The sequence below is a fragment of the Bos javanicus genome, chromosome 16 (genome assembly GCF_032452875.1).
Source record: "Bos javanicus breed banteng chromosome 16, ARS-OSU_banteng_1.0, whole genome shotgun sequence".
NCBI lineage: Eukaryota > Metazoa > Chordata > Mammalia > Artiodactyla > Bovidae > Bos > Bos javanicus.
In genome coordinates this window covers 30,572,519-30,583,079 of record NC_083883.1, presented here as the reverse complement: position 1 = coordinate 30,583,079, position 10,561 = coordinate 30,572,519, and positions in this window count along the sequence as shown.

Below are 10,561 nucleotides of genomic sequence, written 5' to 3'. Positions count from 1 at the left end.
TGGGATGGAGGTGGGTGGAGGAGGGCCAGGTAAAGGGTCAACCTGAGTTTGTGCCTGGTACTTGCTAGCCATGGGACCTCAGGCCAAGTTACTTAACTCTTCTAAGCCTCGGTTTCTTCACCTGTAAAAGGAGATAATAACTCTTGGTGTTATTCAGTTCAGTTCAGTTCAGTCACTCAGTCATGTCCGACTCTTTGCGACCCCATGAATTGCAGCACGCCAGGCCTCCCTGTCCATCACCAACTCCCGGAGTTCACTCAGACTCACGTCCATTGAGTCAGTGATGCCATCCAGCCATCTCATCCTCTGTCATCCCCTTTTCCTCCTGCCCCCAATCCCTCCCAGCATCAGTCTTTTCCAATGAGTCAACTCTTCGCATGACGTGGCCAAAGTACTGGAGTTTCAGCTTTAGCATCATTCCTTCCAAAGAAATCCCAGGGCTGATCTCCTTCACAATGGACTGGTTGGATCTCCTTGCAGTCCAAGGGACTCTCAAGAATCTTCTCCAACACCACACTTCTAAAGCATCAATTCTTCGGCACTCAGCCTTCTTCACAGTCCAACTCTCACATCCATACATGACCCAGGAAAAACCATAGCCTTGACTAGACGGACCTTTGTTGGCAAAGTAATGTCTCTGCTTTTCAATATGCTACCTAGGTTGGTCATAACTTTCCTTCCAAGGAGTAAGCGTCTTTTAATTTCATGGCTGCAGTCACCATCTGCAGTGATTTTGGAGCCCAGAAAAATAAAGTCTGACACTGTTTCCACTGTTTCCCCATCTATTTCCCATGAAGTGATGGGACCAGATGCCATAATCTTTATTTTCTGAATGTTGAGCTTTAAGCCAACTTTTTCACTCTCCACTTTCACTTTCATCAAGAGGCTTTTGAGTTCCTCTTCACTTTCTGCCGTAAGGGTGGTGTCATCTGCATATCAGAAGGCAATGGCACCCCACTCCAGTACTCTTGCCTGGAAAATCCCATGGACAGAGGAGCCTGGTAGGCTGCAGTCCATGGGGTTGCTAAGAGTCGGACACGACTGAGCAACTTCACTTTCACTTTTCACTTTCACGCGTTGGAGAAGGAAATGGCTCCAGTGTCCTTGCCTGGAGAATCCCAGAGACTAGGGAGCCTGCTGGGCTGCCGTCTATGGGGTCGCACAGAGTCGGACACGACTGAAGCGACTTAGCAGCAGCAGCAGCAGCATCTGCATATCTGAGGTTATTGATATTTCTCCCAGCAATCTTGATTCCAGATTGTGCTTCTTCCAGCCTAGCGTTTCTCATGATGTACTCTGCATATAAGTTAAATAAGCAGGGTGACAATATACAGCCTTGACATACTCCTTTTCCTATTTGGAACCAGTCTGTTGTTCCATGCCCAGTTCTAACTGTTGCTTCCTGACCTGCATACAAATTTCTCAAGAGGCAGGTCAGGTGGTCTGGTATTCCCATCTCTTTCAGAATTTCCCACAGTTTATTGTGATCCACACAGTCAAAGGCTTTGGCATAGTCAATAAAGCAGAAATAGATATTTTTCTGGAACTCTCTTGCTTTTTCCATGATCCAGCGGATGTTGGCAATTTGATCTCTGGTTCCTCTGCCTTTTCTAAAACCAGCTTGAACATCTGGAAGTTCACGGTTCACATATTGCTGAAGCCTGGCTTGGAGAATTTTGAGCATTACTTTACTAGCGTGTGAAATCAGTGCAATTGTGCAGTAGTTGAGCATTCTTTGGCATTGCCTTTCTTTGGGATTGGAATGAAAACTGACCTTTTCCAGTCCTGTAGCCACTGCTGAGTTTTCCAAATTTGCTGGCATATTGAGTGCAGCACTTTCACAGCATCATCTTTCAGGATTTGAAATAGCTCAATTGGAATTCCATCACCTCCACTAGCTTTGTTCGAAGTGATGCTTTCTAAGGCCCACTTGACTTCACATTCCAGGATGTCTGGCTCTAGGTCAGTAATCACACCATCGTGATAATCTGGGTCATGAAGATCTTTTTTGTACAGTTCTTCTGTATATTCTTGCCATCTCTTCTTAATATCTTCTGCTTCTGTTAGGTCCATACCATTTCTGTCCTTTATCGAGCCCATCTTTGCGTGAAATGTTCCCTTGGTATCTCTTGGTGTTATTATAAGAATGAAATAAACTAACACATGCCTAGTGCTTACTGTACCACCTGGCACATGCCAAACCCTCCAGTGTTACTTATAGCCTGTTATGATTGTTTGTGTAAGCTCCTTGTCTCTGAATGTTCCAGCAAACCTCCTGGATCACTGGTTGGGAGAATCATAGGATGGATTTCTACACTGCATTGGTAGACGGTTAGGATGTGCTGTACGGATACTAGCAACCTAGAACTTAAGAGGTGGTGTAGGAAAAGGGTTCTGTGGTCAGATCAGTTGACAAGTGCTGGAATAATCAAAATTCAACAGCTCTCTTTCCTCTGTGACTTCTCTGAGCCTTTAATATCACTTGCTCATGTCTGACTCTTAGCGACCCTTTGGGCTGTAGCCCTCTAGGCTCTTGTGTCCATGGGATTCTCTAGGCAAGGATACTGGAGTGGGTTGCCATTTCCTCCTCCAGGGGATCTTCCCAACCCAGGGATCGAACCCGAGTCTCCTGTGTCATGGGGTGATTCTTTACCACTGAGCCATCGCTGAGCCCCGTTACTACCCTGATATTTAAATTCCTATCATACTTGGCCACAGAACACTTTTCATAGAATATCTTGAGGGAAGAGAGTGTTTTGAACACATTTTAGGAAATATTGAATTAGATAATTTCTGAGATTCTGATTCTGGCATCTGAAAAAGTTGTGAACTGCAAATGCAGTGATGTTTACAGCTACTGTTTATTGAGCACTATTTATGAGCCATGCACTGATTTGAGCATTTTAGATATGTCACATGATTCTCACGGTAACCCTTAACATTTCATCAGCCTCTTTTTACAGCTGAGAAGATTGAGACTCAGAGAGGTTATGCAGTTTGCCCAAGTTCACACAGCTAACACATGGTGGAACCAGGAATACATCCTTGCCTGCTCTTCAAAACCCTGCTCTTAACTGCTAGACCATGCATTAGCAGAAGCTCCTGATTTTTTTTATGTAGCAGTATAAATATGATGATGTATATTTAGGGGAAAAAAACAATGTGGGGTTGACATTTTAAGAAAAGGGAGAAAACACAGTCCAGGAGCCAGGAGACTTGGGAGGTGAAGCCTTATCTTACAAATTTAGATCTCATGCCCTTTCTACCGACCAGCATTCAAGCCAACTACTCATGCCAGTTTGCTTTAAGGTTATCAGTGAGGTCATTGGAACCACCGGCTACCAGGAAGTGAGAGGACTGTCTGTGTTAAATGACCAGGAGATGTTTTTTCCTTTAGTAGAATTTCCATGGCTGATGAGAAATGAAGCCCTTCACAACATATGCCCTTTATCTCTACCTTCATCCAAGATGAGATCAAAGGGCAGAGGAATTCCTTGGCTCCCTCTCTTGCTGTGCTTACCCATTTACTGTGATAACTACATGCTACTTAACAGTAAGAAGAGCAAGTGCCCCTTCCTCATGGGCTATGCTGATGAGAAGAAGCACATCCAGATTAAAGCTGAGAACCTGAAAAGTGGGCTTCTTAACTCAGCTTGACCCATCAAGGTCACGTTCTTTCCCAAGCATGTCAACCCCTGCAGTGTGGTCGGCCTCTGGTCTGGGCCTCTAACTGGATCAAGCCTAGTCCTCTCCTGGCTCCTCAGCTCACTGGGAGGGAGCACAGGGTGGCTGCACTTTCTGAATCAAGCCTAGTCCTCTCCTGGCTCCTCAGCTCACTGGGAGGGAGCTCAGGGTGGCTGCACTTTCTGAATCAAGCCTAGTCCTCTCCTGGCTCCTCAGCTCACTGGGAGGGAGCACAGGGTGGCTGCGCTTTCTGAAGGCAAGGACTTGGGTTTATCACCTTTGCTTCTCCAGCACCAGTGGTCAGAGATCCGACAGGAACTCAGTGCTGCCGACTGAAGCCTGAACATCAGGGCTTGAGGGCCTCCCTGTGGCTCCAGGTGGAATCTGCTGCCCTCGTGTGGCCATCCTGGCTCAGCGCTAACCGAAGGAAAATTGAAGGCAAACGGGCCCTTGAGAGGCCGGGAAGACAGTTGAACTGAGTGACCTGGTCAAAGTAGCAGGTTTAGGGGTCCAGTAGTGCTCCAACTTTTTAGTCCCCGTTCTATTTACACTCATAAAAATTACTGAAGATCCCAGAGATCTCTTATATGAATTGATTCTCTCCTATTTAGAAATTACAACTGAGAAACTTCTTAAAATGCTGACATAGCAATTCTTTAAAAGATAACAATAAACATTTCATGTTAACAAAAATAACATATTTAGGTAAAAAATTGTATTTTGCAAAGTGAAAAGAAACTTTAATAAAAAGAGCAGCACTTATTTGCATTTTTGCAATTCTCTTTGATAGAATACAATATTTCAATAGAAGACAGCGAGACCCTCACTTCTTTTGCTTTCAGTTGTTTCTAGAAAATTCCTGTGTACATTCATGAGAGAAGAATGAAAAAGGCAGAGTATCTTCATATTATTATGAAATAGTTTTGACTTTGTTATCCCCCCGGGACCACATTCTGAGAACTAACCCTGACTCAGAGTCCTCCTCTCTCAGCTCAAGAGTCCAGGTAGGGGAAGTTGGGAAAGGAAGCACCCGAGGTGGCTTCTACTCCAAGAGGAAACATCCATAGAAACAGGTAGTAAAGTCTTCACATTTTTTTTTTCTTTTATGTTTAAAAGAGCTGGACTTTTGTAAGACAGAGAAGATGGGGAAGAATATTGATTGAGTCACTGTTTCCCTTTCCCCTTCAGAGCTAAGATTTTTAAGAGACAACTTCACTTGCTTTATTTTTCATGCACTCTTTAAAAAAATTTTTTTTATTTATCTGGCTACACTCGGTCTTAGTTGTGGCATGTGGGATCCAGTTCCCTGACCAGAGATCTAACCTGGACCCCTGCATTGGGAACAAATAGTCTTAGCCACTGGACCACCAGGGAAGTCCCTTCACACACTTCATTTTTCTGGTTTTTTTTTTTTTTAAGGCAGTTCTGTTTTTTTAATAGAAAATTTAGAAATGGTGGCATGATACATATAACATAAAATTACCATTTTGAACATTTTAAAGCATGTAATTTAGTGGGTTTTAGTACATTCACAATGTTACGCAAACATCACCGCTGTCTGGCCCTGGAACATTTTCAGCACCGCAAAAGGAACCCACACCCATGAGCAGTCATTTCCCACTACCCACTCCCCCTGGTCCCTGGCAGCCACCAGTCTGCACCCCGCGTATGTGGTTTGCCTTTTCTGGAGAGTTCATATTGGGAGAGTTCATATAAATGGTATCATACAATATGTGGCTTCTGGTATCTGGCTTCTTTTACTCATCCTAGTGTTTTCAAGTTTCATCTATACAGTAGCAGGAATCGATACTTCATTCCTTTTCATGGCTGAATATTTCCTTGTAAGGATATAGCCATTTTACTTATCCAAGTTTTGGCTATTGTGACTAGTGATGTATCACCATTTTGTACAGGTATTTGAACACTTGTTCTCAATTCTTTTGAGTGGAAATGTTCAGTCATTTGACAATTTTATGTTTAACTTATCAAGGAACCACCAAACTGTTTAGGGTGCCACATTTTACTATGTAAATGTTTCTTCAGAGAATCATTAAAATAACATATTCAAGAGGCTTCCTGCATCAGTGGAAATGAGGTGGGCAACCCAGGTCCCACTGTAATATTAATAATTGCTGTTGTTAGTTTAGAATCATGCTTCTGGTTATAAAGTACATTATGATTTTTCACATGCTTTGATGATCATTATTTATTTGAGCTCGACAACACTGCAAAATGGGAAGCAAAGCTAGTCACGTACTCATGCCATGCATGTGTGAGCTCAGGTGCTCAGTTGTGTCTGACTCTTCTTGTGACCCCATGGACTGTAGCCCACCAGGCTCCTCTGTCCATGGAATTCTCCAGGGAAAAATACTGGAGCAGGTTGCCATTTCCTTTTCTAGGGGATCTTCCTGGACCAGAGATCAAACCCATGTCTCTTGCGTCTCCTGCATTGGCAGGTGGGTTCTTCACCACTAGCACCACTTGGGATGCCCCGCTCATGCCATAGCTTCTTAAAAAACTTAAAGTACAATTTGGATCACCTTTACTACTCTTCAGATCACTAATTTGGGAATCACTAACGTTTTAAACCTTCCTCTTTATAAATGTGCAAAACTGAGATCCAGAGAGGTAAATTGGCCAGCTGGCCATGGCTATGGGTAGCTGATTATAAACTTTCTAGGCACCAAACAACCATACATTTTACTGTAACACAGTCTTGTTAGGAAGCTGTGACTAGAGAGGAATTTCATGTATATTTCCTTTGCTGCTGCTAAGTTGCTTCAGTCGTGTCCGACTCTGTGTGACCCCATGGACTGCAGCCTACCAGGCTTCTCCGTCCATGGGATTCTCCAGGCAAGAACACTGGAGTGGGTTGCCATTTCCTTCTCCAATGCATGAAAGTGGAAAGTGAAAGTGAAGTCGTGTCCGACTCTTAGAAACCCCATGGACTGCAGCCTACCAGGCTCCTCCATCCATGGGATTTTCCAGGCAAGAGAACTGGAGTGGGGTGCCATTGCCTTCTCCAATATTTCCTTTAGGAAGATACAATTTTTTTAGTGTAATGAGAAGGTAGAGGGAGACACTGGTTATACTCAGGCAGGTCTTGTCGCAGTTTGGCTCCCCTAGCAGCTGACGTGAGCCAAGGACTGAGAGCAGGCGGCTCCTGTGCACCGTGGAGGGGATTCCGCTACGGAGGGTGGGGATGTGGGGAAGACGGGGTTGAGGGCAGGGGCAAGGGAGGCAGCAGGTCGAGATGCATCATCAGGCCTCTCACATGGAGGCCTGCACAGGAGGCAAGGAGTGTCAACCGAACCACTCCCCAGCCCACCCCAAACTCACACTCCCAGATCCTATTCTAGTTCTTCATTGCTAAATGTGAACCGTCAGGCAAGAATCATCGGCCACTTCAGAACAGGTATAAAAAAGAAAAGGATGGGCAGATGAAGAAAAAGATGACCAGGGACTGGGGAGCCTGGTGGGCTGCCGTCTATGGGGTCACATAGAGTCGGACACGACTGAAGTGACTTAGCAGCAGCAGCAGAGAAAACTTGAGAGGATTCAGAGTAGAACACTTTTAAAAACAATTAGTTTTTCCAGAGAGATCTGAGATGATATTAAATTTATCAAAACATTAGTACATCAGCTGTGAGAAAGGAACAAATAGAGGTGAACACTTTGGGGAAATTTTTTAAAATATGCCATTCATCTCACACACACACACACACACACACACACACTTCTGTTAACTGTGTGTGGTGACGGATGTTAACTAGGCTCACTGTGGTGAGCATTTCATAACATATACTCTTAACAAAGAGACAACAGGCCCCAGATAGAGTCACTTGTGTTAAGTCCACATTCCCAAACAGAGACTTAATACCTAATTACAGTGTGTCCAGAATTGTAATCTTAACCTGGCAGTCTGGAATTTCCTGGTCGGCACTAGTGAGATCATCTGCCAGCTAGACCCCTGCCATCCCCCAAAGGCAGGTGATCTTCCCTGAAACAATCTACTCTTTTAACTTCCTTGTCCTGCCTCGTTCTTCCATTTTGTACAGCAATTCAGAGCTCCTTTCTATCTGCAAGATAGGATGCTGCCTGATTCATAAATCATTGAATAAAGCCAATTAGATCTTTACATTTACTTTAGCTGAATTTGTTTGAATACAAGTAGAGAACAATAGAGAACAGACATGGCGGGACGGGGGTTGGGGGGTTGGGGGGTTGGGGGGAAGTAGAGTGTGGGACGTATGGAGAGAGTCACATGGAAACTTACATTACTATATGCAAAATAGATAGCCAATGGGAGTTTGCTGTATGACTCAGGGAACTCAAACAGGGGCTCTGTAACAACCTAGAGGGCTGGGATGGGGAGGGAGATGGGAAGGAGATTCAAGGGGGAGGGGACGTATGTATACCTATGGCTGATTCATGTTGATGTTTGACAGAAAACAACAAAATTCTGTAAAGCAATTAACCTTCAATTAAAAAATAAATTTTTAAAAAGATAAAAAATTTAAAAAATACAAATATCAAATCATTCATTATGTTGTACATCTGAAACTAATATATGTCAATTAGATCTAAATTTTTTAAAATGTGATTGCCAAAAAATAAAGTGTTGGAAGGCTGAGAGATAAATTAGAATATGGATGGGTGGAGAGACAAAGAGAAGGCACAAGAAAATAGTTTAGAAAAAATAACAATATGAGAGATCTAACAGAAGTCTCAAAAAAGCAAAGCTAAAAAAACTGTAAAAATCCTAAGAGACCATCTACCTTAATCTCTGGCTGTCATCTGCCATCTCCCACTTCCACCTTCTTTGAAGACACCACCCTGTGGTCCACACTCCCTCATGACCTTGTTCTCTCATACTATATTGCTAACTTCAAGATCTATGTTGGTGAACCAGAAGATACACCATAGCCACATACTTCCTTATCCTCTTTAGATGGATATATAGTAATTTGAAATAAAGATATTTCCCAGTCTCCCTTGTAGCAAGGTGTGGCCATGGCCACAGAATATAAGCAGAAGTGCTGTGGGCAAGTTCAAGAGAAGAAAGTGCATCCATTTCTCATCCTCCGTTTATGCCAGATGGAGTGTTGACTTGACGACTAGAGCCTGGCAGCCAATTTGGACCATGAGGTGAAAGCTACCTACTGAGGACATCGAACAAGAAGCCTGACCCCTGATACCTATCATGGTATAGGTCAAGCTATCATGACCTCTGTGAGCTGCTTGTTTGTGAGAGAACAATAGCCATCTTGTTTAAATCCCTGCTATTTTTGTTATATACAGTTTATCCTGATCCTATTCTCAGGAGGTTTCAAAGATGTCCCTCAGGTCACACAGTAAGTAACTGGCAGAGCCAAAATTTGAATGCTGATCATTCTATTCCAGAGCCCATACAGAAACTCAGGAAAGTGGGCTTTACCCTATCTCGAGGCCTTACAGAGGAGACACAGAACAAGGGACTGCAGTAATGAGCTCTCGGTGGAGGGAGGGCAACAAGAAGCCAAGTGAGCATGTGATGGAGAAAGAAGAAAAAGCAAGAGGCGCATACAGCACAGAGAGAGCAGACAAGCTTCACCGCACACTTGGCAGCCTCATTTCCATGTTGCTGCGGGACAGGAGTGAGGGAAAGCTGGCACTTGGGTTGAACCATGATTGGTTGGTTCGATAAGGTGGGGGACAGAGGTGTTCGCATACCACTTCTCTGTTCTTCTCAGCATGTCTGGATTATCTTTTTTCATCTCCTCCACTTAGGTGTTGGGTTCCCCCGTCTCCCAGCTACTCAGGGACCACGCTTCCCCACACAGAGTCTCCTCAAGCATCTCTGTTTTCTCTCCAAGGGCTCTCGCCCTTTTGCCTTCTCACATTTGCTTCTTCCCAGTCTTCAATAGGCTTCCCTATGGACTCAGTTGGTAAAGAATCTGTCTGCAATGCAGGAGACCCGGGTTCGATCCCAGGGTCGGGAAGATCCCCGAAGGAAATGGCAACTCACTCCAGTATTCTTGCCTAGAGAATTCCATGGACAGAGGAGCTAGGCAGGCTACAGTCCATGGGACTGCAGAGTCGGACACGACTGTGCAACTAACTTTCACTTTTCACATTAATCTTAACATCTGACCAGGGCACCGCTCACCTCTCCTTCCCTCATTGTTCATTTCCACTTTATGCTGCTGCGGCTGCCAAGTCAATTCAGTCATGTCCGACTCTGTGACCCCACAGACGGCAGCCTACCAGGCTCCTCTGTCCATGGGATTTTCCAGACAAGAGTATCCACCTTCTGCTTTAGCCTCTAAATGTGGCTTCTCTCCCAACATCCAGGTCAGGGCTTTGACAAAGGCCTTCTAAGCCTAACAAGTCAAAGCACTTGTCATACCTCCTCTTCAGAAGCCCCACCCTGAAACTACTCTTTCAAAGATAAACATCGCCCTACTTGCCAAACTGAATGATTTTCCCCAGTTTTTCTTCCCTTTTAATCTCCAGGGAGCTTTTACTCTCACAGACCAGTCCTCGTCGTCTTAAAATTCTACCTACTTTTGGCTTTCACAGCAGCGATGGCACCTGAGTCCCGAGACAAGCCAGATTGAACTGCCACCCCTGGGTCAAGTGAGTCTGCCCTCTCGGCTTCCACATCTATCTCCCAGCCCAGGCGGGAAAGGAAGCTATGTCACAACACCAAAATACACAGTTCTTACATCTCCTCATGATACGTAGCCAGCTTTGTGACTCTCGCAGCACTTCTGGGACAGCAGACAGCACTTCCAGTTTGAGCAGCGGTCTCAAACTGTTTTCTCAGGAGTCTGACAGCCATGCTTCCCACTCCCAGTGACTTGCTCTGTGAAGCCTCCAGGGGCTCAAGTCCTGG